This window comes from Sturnira hondurensis, unplaced genomic scaffold (assembly GCF_014824575.4).
Source record: "Sturnira hondurensis isolate 20B ecotype Veracruz unplaced genomic scaffold, ASM1482457v3 Scaffold0000022, whole genome shotgun sequence".
Taxonomy (NCBI): Eukaryota; Metazoa; Chordata; class Mammalia; order Chiroptera; family Phyllostomidae; genus Sturnira; species Sturnira hondurensis.
The window spans coordinates 2,477,729-2,490,483 of NW_028072653.1; the positions used below are offsets into that span (position 1 = coordinate 2,477,729).

At 41.4% G+C, this 12,755-nt stretch overlaps 1 long non-coding RNA gene across 1 annotated transcript in view; it reads right to left on the reverse strand.

Annotated features, from left to right (window-relative positions):
* The window catches only part of LOC118984341 (uncharacterized), a 71,647-nt gene extending 64,758 nt beyond the window's left edge, over window positions 1-6,889 (reverse strand). The window contains exons 1-2 of the long non-coding RNA XR_005065920.1: window positions 6,815-6,889; window positions 6,442-6,564 (exon numbers count right to left, since the gene is read on the reverse strand). This is a non-coding gene — a long non-coding RNA (uncharacterized LOC118984341). The remainder of the gene's footprint in view (window positions 1-6,441; window positions 6,565-6,814) is intronic.
* Between the last annotated feature and the right edge of the window lie 5,866 nt (window positions 6,890-12,755).

Consider the following 12,755-nt stretch of genomic DNA (forward strand, 5'->3'; position numbering starts at 1 on the left):
ATTATTATGCAGAATGAGGAAACTGAGGCCTGAGAGTTTTTTGTTAGTAAATAGCAATGCTAGGAGTTAGAGCCAAATAGTCTTTCCTTAGAGACCACACGTGAACTCCTTCAATAAGCTGCTTTTTGAGTGGTTGGATCTCATGAAAGACAAGAGGTCCAGAGCATTGGCATTCGGAGGCCTAAGATAGTGGAGGGGATTGGGGGGGGTGGCGTTGGGACAGAGCAGTTAAACAGCTGGACAAAGGCTCTGGACACTTGAGGACAAACCCCTGGGTCTGGAAGAGGTGGCAGGAGAAGCCCTGCCCCGTGGCAATCCTCTTTCTAAAGTTAACACATCCTGCTCAATTAATTCCCAGTCCTAAAATAAATGAATGGCTTTCCATCCTTACATCCTCAGCCACAATAATCGTATTTCATGCTTTATTTCACTCAGCCTCTCATCAGAATTTACAAGGTAAATGCCTTTAATGGGTATGCTTTAGCCTCATCACTGGCAACCTTACATAACAAATTATTTTATAGGTAATTCCCTCCAGGAAGGGCAATGTTTATGGCGTTACAGTGGTTTGTAAGCAAGAGAAACGCAATGTGTTATCTAGAAAGCCGGGGCATCTAATTCTCAGGTAAAGCAACATAGCGCCCTGATACTTTATATTACTCTATTACCATTTCAAAATGAACATATAAATAATATTCATTCTACTCAATGTGCAACAACAATAATTCCAATCTGTCCAAAGAGCACATCTTTGTTGTGTTCTCTAATGATTTCACTCAAGGTAATAAATTTTACCTTATCTGATGACAGCTCCCTTGGCAATATTGGCAAAGTCACTATTTGGTTTGTCTACAAAGAAAGCAAGTTCTTTTATCTTTATATCCAGACATGTATTCACATTTCTATTCTGTTTATCTAACCATCCACCCTTCCACTCATCCACCCATCTATCTACCCTCTCACCCATCCTTCCGACCAACAATTCATCTTCCCCAGCTATGTACCGATATCATGACTATTTGCTGGTCACCTATGCTGAGTATAACTCAGTCAAAACCTGCTCATTTTTGTATCTTGTGTTGGCACTTTCTCTTCTTTTGTTCCTAGTTCATCGTTTTTTTTCTAAGGTGCAGTCTGCGGACCACCTACCCACCTCTGTGTTCTGGACCTACAACAATTATCTTTTGTGGAAGGAGCACAGCACTACCCAAGTTGCATCCAAAATTCCTCCCACTCAGGTAGTTTTGATACATCAATTAAAGTGGTAGGGGACCCTGCGGAGGTCAAGGTGTTTGGTGTATATGTATGAGATGGAATACAATAGCCCATAAACTAGGGTTGAATTTACTGTTCTGAAACTAAAGTGACAAATAGTCCAGTAGGAGGCTTATGGGGACTGGATGAGGGGAAACAATAGCTAAAAAGTGACAAATAGTCCAGTAGGAGGCTTATGGGGACTGGATGAGGGGAAACAATAGCTAACAACTTGTCCTCGTCCTATGTGGGGGCCGGATCCCAGCAGCACTGGGGTACATAAATCCAGGAACAGCATTCCTCAAGCCCAGAGGAGGAAATGTATCCAAGATCATAAACCTAGCTGGCAGAAAAGCCGAGGTGAGAGCGCAGGTCTCTCTGCTCGGTCTAGGGCTCTCCGGAGCACATTTCCTTGCCTCTGTAGATGAGGCTTTACACTGTGGTCTGAGAGGCCATTTTCAGATCTCTTCCTGGAAGCCAATTACGAAGAATCAACTTTTCTCTGAACGTGCACAGCACAAGTGAGAGACCCCCTACCCGATGCCCCCGTGACCTCAGGGACCGGCGTATCAGTCAGGACTTGTGCCCTCCCACGCAGCTTACACCAAGAAAGTCTCCACTCAAAGCCTTTGTCTCATGTAACTGTCACCTGTTATTCCTATCGTTGTTGCTGGTGTAGATGTCATAACTGTCACCACACAGTGAACGTTAATGTGTGCTAGACACATCACATGTAAAGAATTCCAATGGTAAAACAACATACATCCTTACTTAGTATGCACAGATTCAACTCTGCACAGTTCCCTCCACAAGCTGTATAGGGAGAGACAGAACAAAAATCTGAGAGAGAATAAAAAATATACATGCTAACTAATACAAGAAAATTTACCTGCTCATTCCCAAATAGCTTTGCCATTTGGCAGAAATGGCTCATTCCATTAGATTCTTCTCTATAAGTAAAAGTTTGGGGAAGTTGCCTAGTACCTAACATGAAGGACAGACACTAACTGGGCAGTAACGTCATGCCAGGTATTCTGTAAAATGCTCACACACACGGTCCCATTTCTTCTTCCCAGCAGCCTTACAAGCCAACCCATACCTTGCACAGCAAGAGTTCTCCAATCACACAACGAAGAGAAGTCTTTATATGACCATACCAGCTTTCACGCAGGCAAGGATTTATGCTTTCCAGAGCATATCTACATCTGTAGTCTTCCTGAATGCAATTATGTTACAGAGGGGAAAATAACAGGAACCGTGGCTGTCTTCCTGAGAAGCATCTTTTTCTTCAGTGACTGTCTCCTTCCTCCTTTCATGTGGCCCCCAGTGCTCACTAGCAGGTGCTCTGGTCTGCTACAGGGTTAAGTTTGCCACTAGCCTGACCTCCCGGACCACAGAGAGATGTTTCTCCCTTATCGATAGTGAGTTAAGGCAAAAAGTTTGGAGTTACTGATGATCATATTCGTTACAACACAGAGGGAGCCAATAATGAAAGACTAATTAAAAAGGGTTAGAGTTTGGATTAGATCAAAAGAAGGAGGGTTGTGAGATGGAGAGAAGACTGAGCTTGCTGTTATCATTTCTAAATCCCTGGATCCAGCTATGACTAATGTACCGATCTCCCCTGGACTTCAATTATGGAAGCCAGTGATTTCCTCAAGCATTTGATCTGGGATGCTGTACCTTTCAACCAAAGAAATCATAACTCACACACCTACAGGACAAGAACCAGAACCAGAATCCTTATCTTTTTTTGATGTTTGGTTCAGTGCTCATTCTCCTAAACTCGGATGTCCAGGGAAATCTGATACTTCAGAAGTCCTGCAGAGAAGGCCTATCAGATGGGGTAGCAGAGCTGGAAATACTGTACTTCCCAACAGAAGAGAAAAAATAAGTGTGGAACTCATCACTCAAATAGGAAAGGGCAGAGTGAAGAGAACTAAGTAGTCAGCACAAAAAAATACAGGTATACTCCCCCCCACCCCCTAATTTTGCCAGTAGCTACCCTGAGAGAAAATGAAACTCAGCTGCCACCCACAGCTGACTTTCAGGTGACGACCCTTGCCCGGGAGCTCACGGCTTCATTACTTGGGCAGAGCAATGAAAATGAGGAGGGCTTTACCTTTATTTCCATCTTTACCACGGTTTTCTACACCGGGGCCTCTGACCTGGTTAGAATATGTTAATGCACAGAATCAGTCATTTCCCTTATCAGCCCCTCCAGGCATCTGGCAAGAAGTATTTTCAGCTACAGACCTTGCAATCAGCCACTCAGACCCGCTGGCTTCCTGTGCCTGGACCGAGCTAATTAGTGTTCAGTGCTTTCATGCATTATCTCTGGCTCCAGAACATGCCGTAAATGAGGGGCAGGCCTGTCTTCACCCTCTAGGGACAAGAAGAAACACTCAGATGCTTGGAGGTTAAACAACTTCCTAAAAGTTCCTCCATCTCATTTCCACTTTTAATGTTCTAGTTTCCTGAGCTGTTTTAGCAGACTACATCGACCTGTGATATTTTCTTTGTCATGTAGATTTTTATACCATTTTCCTACCTCACCATTACTACATACAGTGCGTCAACTGGTGGCCCCTCCCTGCCTGCCTTCCTTCCTTCCTTCCTTCCTTCCTCCCTCCGTCCCTCCTTTTTCTTTTCTTCCTTTCTTCCCTTCCTTCCTTCCACCCAGCCATTCAAACAGCATTTACTGAGTGCCTGCTGTATGTCAAGGACAAGTGGGGATTCATAGAATCATACAGAAAAAAGTCTTAATTATATACTAATTGGGAGAGAAAGACAACAGAAACGAAAAAAATGAACAAGACAATTACACATCATGATGAAAGTTATTGCGGTAATAAAATCAGTAACCATATTCAGACTGAATGGAGGGTGAAGTGGTTAGAGATGGCTTCTCTGAGGAGATGACACGGAAGCTCAGATGAGAGTCAACCAAGCAAAGACGTGGGCAGGGCCTCTCCCCAAAGGAAGGGCACAGGAAGTGCAAAGGCCTGGGTGTGGACAGGAGGCCTGTGCAAGTCACGGGAACAGAAGGAAGGGCAAGGAGGCGGGAGCACAATGACTGAGGAGGAGAATGGCTTGACAACAGGTCAAAAGAACACCTGTCCTCTGCATTTTTTTCTGACTGCAGGGGAAGGTCACTGGAGGCTTTTACACCATCATGTAACAGGAACCAGCTCAAGTGGCTGCTTAAGCAGAGAGCAGGCTGTGGGGCGGAAGACTGGTGGGACCTCAGCAGAGCCGCCTCACTACCATCCCAGGGCCTGCACACGCCTGGTGCTGTACGGAGCCCCAGGTGGTGACTGACGTTGCTCTTAGAGCCTTGAAAGGCATTCATCATGTTGGAACTTGTGAATGAAGAGCTAGTTGGGAACTTCCTCAGCATCATAAATAATACGTGGCTAAGCTGGAACTGAAAACTCCATCCAAATAACCCCAAAGCCTTTGTGCTTAAATGCCTCATTTTTTTTTTTTTGCATCATGCTATGCCATGGACCCTTGACCTTTGCAGATCAAGGTGGCGTCAACTGGTGGCCCTTTCCTACCTTCCCTCCTTCCTTCCTTCCCTCCGTCTTTCCTCCCTCCCTCCCTCCCTCAACCTTTACAGATTGAACAATCGAAGTTTTAACTAATTTTTAAAAATCTTATTATCCCACGACATATTAATTTTAATTTTGTAGAAGCACCCACTTGTGTCCCCTGTAGGGTGGTATGAGGCACTTAACAGACGAACGGTTCTTTAGCCAAGAGTATGCAGTAACTCTTGTGGAATTTCTGTCTAGAAGCTAAGCATAAGAAATATTATTCTCTAGGGAACTGATTCATTTCCCTCGCACATAGAATTAAGAATATAAAGAGAACACTTACGTTTTTCAAGTACCATTGCTTTTTAAAGGAGATTTATATGCTATGAAAGTATTTGCAGATTGGGGGTTTCTGAATATCTCCAGATGGACTCTGAATGTCCAGGCTCAATGATGCCTCATCACAAAGATTTGGGAACACCCATCACCAGGGCTGGTCAGTGAGCCCACCAGTGTTCTGTGCAGCTCACCTCTCCGTAACTTACCCATGAAAACCTAAATTCAATGGCAGAATCCGGTAGCCATGAATTCCAACATGATATTAGGTAAATGAAGCCGTGCAAGCTTCTGGAATTACTTTCAAACCTGTTACCGAGATCCTGGCAGCATCAAAAAGCTCTGTTTTGGCACGATATTTGGTGCCAGGGAGTTACTCCCTCTTCGGTGACCTGCCCGGATTTGCGGAAATCCACTTATTTCTCAGCACGTGGGATCAGGTCACGCACGTCAGCTATGATCTGAGGAGTTTTTCCAGAGACTTGCAGGGCCCCGGAAGACCCCTTACACTTCCTCAAGTGACCGAAGTGTTTTCTTTCCTTTTATTTTTCCAGAAACAAATCTCCTTAAATTGAGTACCAGACAGAGACATGAGAATTTCTGATAGCATCTTCTTTTTCTTCTCATTAGTTTATATGTGACCTCTTTCTGGCGCATTTGTGAATAAACAGGAATTTAATGGGGTCAGAAAGGATCAAGATGGATGGCGCTGTTACAAACCAACATACTGGGGGCAGGTGGAGGGTAGGACAAAAAGGAAGGAGGGAATGCATTACAGGAGACCAGAGGAGGAGGAAGTAGGCAGGGGAGAACGTTCATGGGGACACAGAGTATTAGGGAAGCTACAAACACAAGTAGAGGAGGAGGTGGGAGCTGGGGCACAGAAAAGGGAGAGGCCAGAGGCAGGAACTGGCCCAGTGAATGGCGCCAACTCCCAGGGAGACTGCCAAGGGGTTCCAACCTGCAGCTCCATCTGTCTCCTCGGATTCTGGGGCAAACCTCATCCGTGTGAGGAGGCACCCCACAGCTTGGCCCCTGCCTCCGGGACCTCAGATTCCCATCTGGCAAGCTGAAATAAGTGTTTGCTCTGCCATAGGGTTTTGATTCTCATAAACACTCTTCACCCTCTAAGAAAAATGTACCTTTTCTCACTATTTATTAGCTTTTACCGGCGGTTCCATGCTATGTTATTCTAGCCTTAGGAGTCACACTAACTCGATGTTAAGTTGATTGCTGCAGAAGGTCAATAACTTAACTCCTTGTGTAATTAAACTCCAAATAGCAAATCTGCATGCATCCTCAGTTGTCCTACCTGGCAGGTGGTCAACGGCATGCGTCAAACCCTGGTTCCTTGGACGCTGGCCCTGGTGCTGCAGGGCTGGGGTTGCTCAGAAGGCCACAGGGTCATATGATTGATGAGATGATCTATTTCTTCCTGGGAGGAAATGGGAGAAGTTAGGGGGCCACTGCAACGCTAGAGGTTTACCTTTCTAGAGGTAAAAAACAAACAAACAAAAAAAACCAAAACCAAAATTAAAACAAAACTATACGGGAACTAAAAAGAAAGTGAAAATATAACTGAACCTTTTAAAGAAGCCTCTGTGCACAGAACCTGGACTTCCTTGAGAGTATCAGAAGCTCTTCATGTGAGCTAATCTCATACTTTTCCTCTGCAGCTTCCTCACCTCTCTCCACCTTCAAACAAAGGGAATCATACGGCCCTGGTTTGGATTAGGCTTTGATTTAAGGGCATGTTGTGGCTGGTTTGATCTTGTAAAAAGATCAAAAACAGCCCTGGCTGGTGTGGCTCAGTGGATTGAGCACTGGCCTGCAAACCAAAAAGTTGCTGGTTCGATTCCCAGTCAGGGCACGTGCCTGGGTTTTGGGCCAGGTCCCTGGTTGAGAAGCAACCAGTCAATGTATCTGTCATGCTTCAACATTTCTCTCCCTCCCTTCCCATCTCTCTAAAAATAAATAAATAAATTCTTTTTAAAAAGATTAAAGACTTTCTTCAGATCAGCAATAAGGCTGTTTCACCTTCCCATAATTTGCCTATTTCCTGGAGCAGTACTTTTACTTTCCCTGAAAAACCTTCCCTTTGCGTTTATCACTTGGTGAACTGGTACAGGACGCCCAGCCTTTGGCCTTTCTTGGCTTTTGACACGCCTTCCTCAGTAAGCTTAACCATGTCTAGCTTTTGATTTAATGAGAAATGTACAATTTTTCCCTTTGATTGATCATTTAGAGGCCGTTGTAGGGTTATTAATTGGCTTAACTTCAATATTACTGTGTCTCAGGCACCGAGAGGCCTGAGGAGAGGGAGAGAGATGAGGGAAGGGCCCCTCAGTGGAGCAGGTGGAACACACACTATGTTTGCTAAGTTTGCTGTCTTGTCACGGCGTGGTTCCTGGGTTCCCAAAGCAATCACAATAGTAATGTCAAAGACCACTGATCACAGATCACCAGGACAAATATGATCGTAATGAAAACACTTGAAATATTGTGAGATTACCAAAACATGGCCCAGAGACATGAAGTGAGCATACGCTGTTGGAAAAATGGCTCCAGCAGACCTGCTTAAAGCAGGGTTGCCACAAACCTTCCACATGTGAAAAACATGATGTCTGCAAACCACAGCAAAACAAGGTGCAGTAAACCAAGGTATGCCTGTAGCAGTTTCCTGCAGGAGTCGGCAGGTAAAGCTTACCCTACCATCATCATTTGATGTTGCTAACCAAAGGCTTTTAAAGACATTTCAGCCAATTCAGTTTCACATGACTGTTAATTCTGTTCCCTGAACACATCTTCAATCTGGTCACATTCTCTCAGGTTAATGGCTGCCTCGGTGGTATTATTATTTCTGTTCTGGTCAACTAGTTTCTCTGAATATAAAGGTCCCCAGTGGCAAACTCTCCGCACAATTGTCAAATATCCCATTACAGTGCAAGGTCACTTAAGTAGGTCACTCTCCAATTTAAAACTTTGATTTTTTAATTGTATTTTTTCTGTTACCCCTTATCCTCCTTATACGCCCCTCCCCCCACAATCACCACGCTGTTGTCCACGTCCATGAGTCTTTTTTCCTAAATGCATCCCCAATACCTTCAGAATAAAATTCACAATCCTTAAATGAATAAGACATTGCTCAGAACACCTCTTTCCTATTCACTATGCCACACGGCATCTTCCTTCCCTCTCAGTGACACCAATTTTCGTTGCCTATGCACAAGGGGCATTGTTTTTTTTTGATAAAAATACTCTTTCTTTTATTGTCCTTTGCTGAGTAACTTCAATTCCTCCTTGAGGTCCCAGCTCAATGTCGCCTTTCCCAGGGAAGACGTTTTGCCCTTCGGGTTTGGCAGGGTCTCTTGTGAGAGACTTCCACTGCACACTGTCTCCAGCTTTTTGCATTTGAACCTTGTCTTCCAATATATACAGCTTAATTTGGTGTTTAGGATTTTTGAGCCAAAGTTATTTCTGAGTTGATTCTGAGCCTTTTATACATTCTGTAGATTGAGCTTTCTTTCATGGGCTGCAGTCTTGCTGAAGCATTGAAGGAACCACACATTACAGTAATTAGAGAATTTAACATTTTTGACACTCAGGGCATAAATGTATTGCTTATCAGTTCTGTACCTTTGAAAATCTAGATCCAATTTCTTTGCATTCATTCTTGGTAGCTTGTCAAATATAATCATCATTGGAGTTTCGATGATTCTGAATGCTTTCGTGTGATTCAGGCCAAGGCCCAAATCATCTTTATTCTGTGCACAGATATTTAAAAGGAAGTGAAAGCACCATAGGATTCAGGAAGCTTTAGTTTGAAAAGACCTCATGGTGAGAAACAAACAGCACCTAATTTCACTTATATATGGAAATGAAAGGACAATATAAACAAGCAAACAGAACAGAAACAGATGCATAGATACAGAGAAAGGTCAGAGTGTTTTCAGAGCAGAGGGGGCTTGGGGGCCTGGGTGAAAGGGTGGAGGGATTGAGGAGTACAGGTTGGCAGTTACCAAAGAGTCGTGGGGATGGAGAGGGCAGTGGAGCGAATATATCAGTAATTCGGTAATGACTGTACGGTGCCAGGTGTGGACTGAAGAGTTGGAGGGGACCACTTGGAAAGTACATGATTGTCTAACCATGATGTGGTACACTTGAAACTAATACAAAATACGCAAACTGTAATTAAAAAATAAAATTAAAAGAAGGAAAGATCTCATGATTTCAAAATTGGAGTTGTGGATAAACCTATGCAACCAAGCCTTCTAGAATATTTAGGTGAGATGGGAGAACTGGATTTGTTGAAGAACTTTGTGTCTCTGCGCTTCACAATTAGAGAAAGAGCTGAAGAACTCAATTAGCCACCGTAAAAAATGTCTTTAAATTTTAGCTTTCCTTAGGAGGACTGAAGATATCTGATGTTCTCTGGATAGTTTTTTTTATTTTAGATTTACTTAATAAATGAAAATGGGCAGTATAGTACAATTGAGCCCAATGCATTTTTATTCTTTTTTTTCTTGTTGGCACTTGTTTCATAGAAAAAAGGGGGAAAAAGAAAAGGTGTGCTCTAACTATGTTAGCATAAAGACTTAAAACTATATAGTGCATTATTTTTTTTCCAAATGAGGTAAAATTCATATAACAAAATTAATTCCTTTAAGGTGGGTAAGTCAGTGAAATTTAGCACATGTACAATCCATTCAAGTGTTACTTGTATGTAGTTCCAAAACCTTTTAATTGTCACACGAGGAAAATGTGCACTCATTAAGCAGTTACTCCATTTCCCCCCTGCCCCAACCGCCTTTCCGTCTCTGGATTTGCCTATTTGGGACACGTCGCACAGCATGAGCCCTATTGTGTCTGGCTTCTTCCACACTGTAGCATGTGTAGCATGCTATTGGTACTTTACTCCTTTTTATGGCTGAAGAACATTCCATTGTATGTATACACCACAATCTACACAGATTCATCTGTGTACACTTTCATCTGTGTATCCATTCATCTGTGTACACTTTTGGGCTATTGTGAGTAGTACTATTCAACACTGGGTTGCAAGTTTTGTTTGAATACCTGTTCTCAATTACTTTGGGGATATAGGAATGGAATTGCTAATCACATGGTAACCCCATGTTTAATATTTTGGTGATTCACCAAGTTGTTTTTCATGGTGACTCCACGATTTTACACTCCCATTAGCAACTGTGTGAAGGCACCGTTATCTCTATATCTTCACCAAAACTTGTTTTACATTTTATTATAGTGTAATGGGTGTGAAGTGGTATTTCACTGTGGTTTTATTTTTGCTTTTTAAATGACTAATGATATTGAACAAAACTTCATGTACTTATTGGCCATTTGTATGTCTTCTTCAGTGAAATATCTATTCAATTACTTTGCCCATTTCTCAAAACTATGGGTTCTCTTTTTGTTATTAAGTTGTAAGAGTTTTTTATATGTTCTGGATATTAGACCTTCACCATTCATCTATACACACATATACGAAATCACCCATTTATGTATGACTTGCAAATATTTTGCCCCCTTTGCATTGTCTTCACTTTCTTGTGTCTTTGGATAAGTGTTTTTAATTTTGATGAAGTTCAATTTCTCTATTTCTCTTTTTGGTGTGTGTGATTTTGGTGTCATATCTAGGTATCCATTGCTAAAACAAGGTTCATGATCTAACCTTATTTCTTCTTCCAATAACTTTATAATTTCAGCTTACACATTTTGTTTTTTAATCCATTTCTTTTTTTAAAAAAATATTTTATTTATTTACCTTTAGAGGGGAAGGGAAGGAGAGAGGAAGAGAAACATCAATGTATGGTTGCTTCTCGTGCATCCCCTGCTGGGAACTGGCCCCTGCTGGGAACTGTCCTGCAACCCAGGCATGTGCCCTGACTGGGAATCGAACCTCGATAGTCTGGTTCGTGAGCCCGTGCTCAATAATCCATTTCTGATACATTAATGTTTGTATATAAAGTGAGGTAGGAGTCTAAGGTCATCCTTTTTTGTGTATCGTGTTGTTGAAGCACTATTTGTTAGGGACTCTTTTTCCCCATTGAATGACCTTGGTATGCTTGTCAAAAATCAATTGGCCTTAAATATGTAGGTCTCATGCATCCTTGTTCACCAATGTTTTTATATTCATAAACATTCCTTTGCTTCTGGAGAATGGAAAGAAGATAGATTTCTTTTAATTTGCATATGCTGTTTTTGAAAATCAATGTAACCTCTGCATTTTACATGTTAGAATAAATACTGACATTCTTTACTATAATACATATAACTGTTCTTTGTTTCAACATGCATCACTTTTATTATGAAATTGTGGCTTTTGCCATGGAAACTAAAGTTGAAGTCCACACTTGTTATCTTGGTTCTTAAATTTTATCCAAGGTCAAAGATGTAGTTACAACATCTGCCATGAATGCTAGCGTGTTATAAAACAGTTATTAAGATGACTCTAGGAAATATCATTAAGATTGAATGTTTCAAGCATCTAGTATTTTATCAGTTTTTAAGCTTTTTGCTGAAATTGATGTCTTTGATGATCTTTTATATACTAGATTATTTCCATTATGTTAAGACAAAATAGATAATTTTTACCTTAGAGTCTCATACTAAGCACAAATAAGTATATATTTAATTTTTATTTTATAAAATGTGGTCTATAGACTCTTAATTCTAACTCTAAATATGTAAGGATTTTCAATCTAAACACATTGTAAAAACATAGAAATATTAATGAAATCTGTAAGAATTTCTAGATGTAAATTTTCTTCATTTTTAAAATTTTTATTGATATGACTGGCTAGATACCTGACCATAGTCTTCTGCTCTGTCTAAACACACACACATATATACATATAGGTATAAACATAGACTAGTGAAGACTAACAAAGAAGCAAAAATTTACCAGGCAAACTTTTAAGTCTGAGGTGGCAAACTACAGCCTATGAGACAGGTCGGGTGGTGATGGGTTAATTAAGATTTTATTAATCCTTTCATCTGCCAAATTTCTCATCAGACACTGTACCTTATAGTTCTAAAACATTCATTTAGTTCTTGTAGTTTCCATTTCTGTTCTGGGTTTTCACATCATTTCTTTCAATCTATGAATATTTTCTGTTAGGTCTTTGAATTTATTTGAGATGACTCAAACTTCAAACTTGTTTTTCCTGGGGAGGGCAGCAGTTTAAACTGTTCAGCTTTTTCCATTTTCCATCTGTTGCTTTACGCCAGGAACTTTGAACATCCTTGACTCATGAACAAATCAATGATCGCCAAAAGATGAGGGTGGAGTTTACTTATAGATTTGGAGAGTTCTGTGGCAACTTTCTTTCCAAAATGGCTGCCTTTAGTTTCGATCTATTGTAATTGCACTGAATTTTGTTGTCTGATGCCTTTAAACTGAGCCTAGTCAGGCCTCATCAGATTTGGAGTGTTCAGATACCTGAGTAACACACCTCCCATACACTCTAGACCTTAAGCTAGTTTGACTTGATTTTGTATATACTGTAACGAAAGAAGGCCTAATATAAAGGCCTTTGCTTATTAGCCAGACCCTCTGGAAAGAGTGGAGTCTTTTCGGTGGAGAATCACAGATTCTAACTCTAG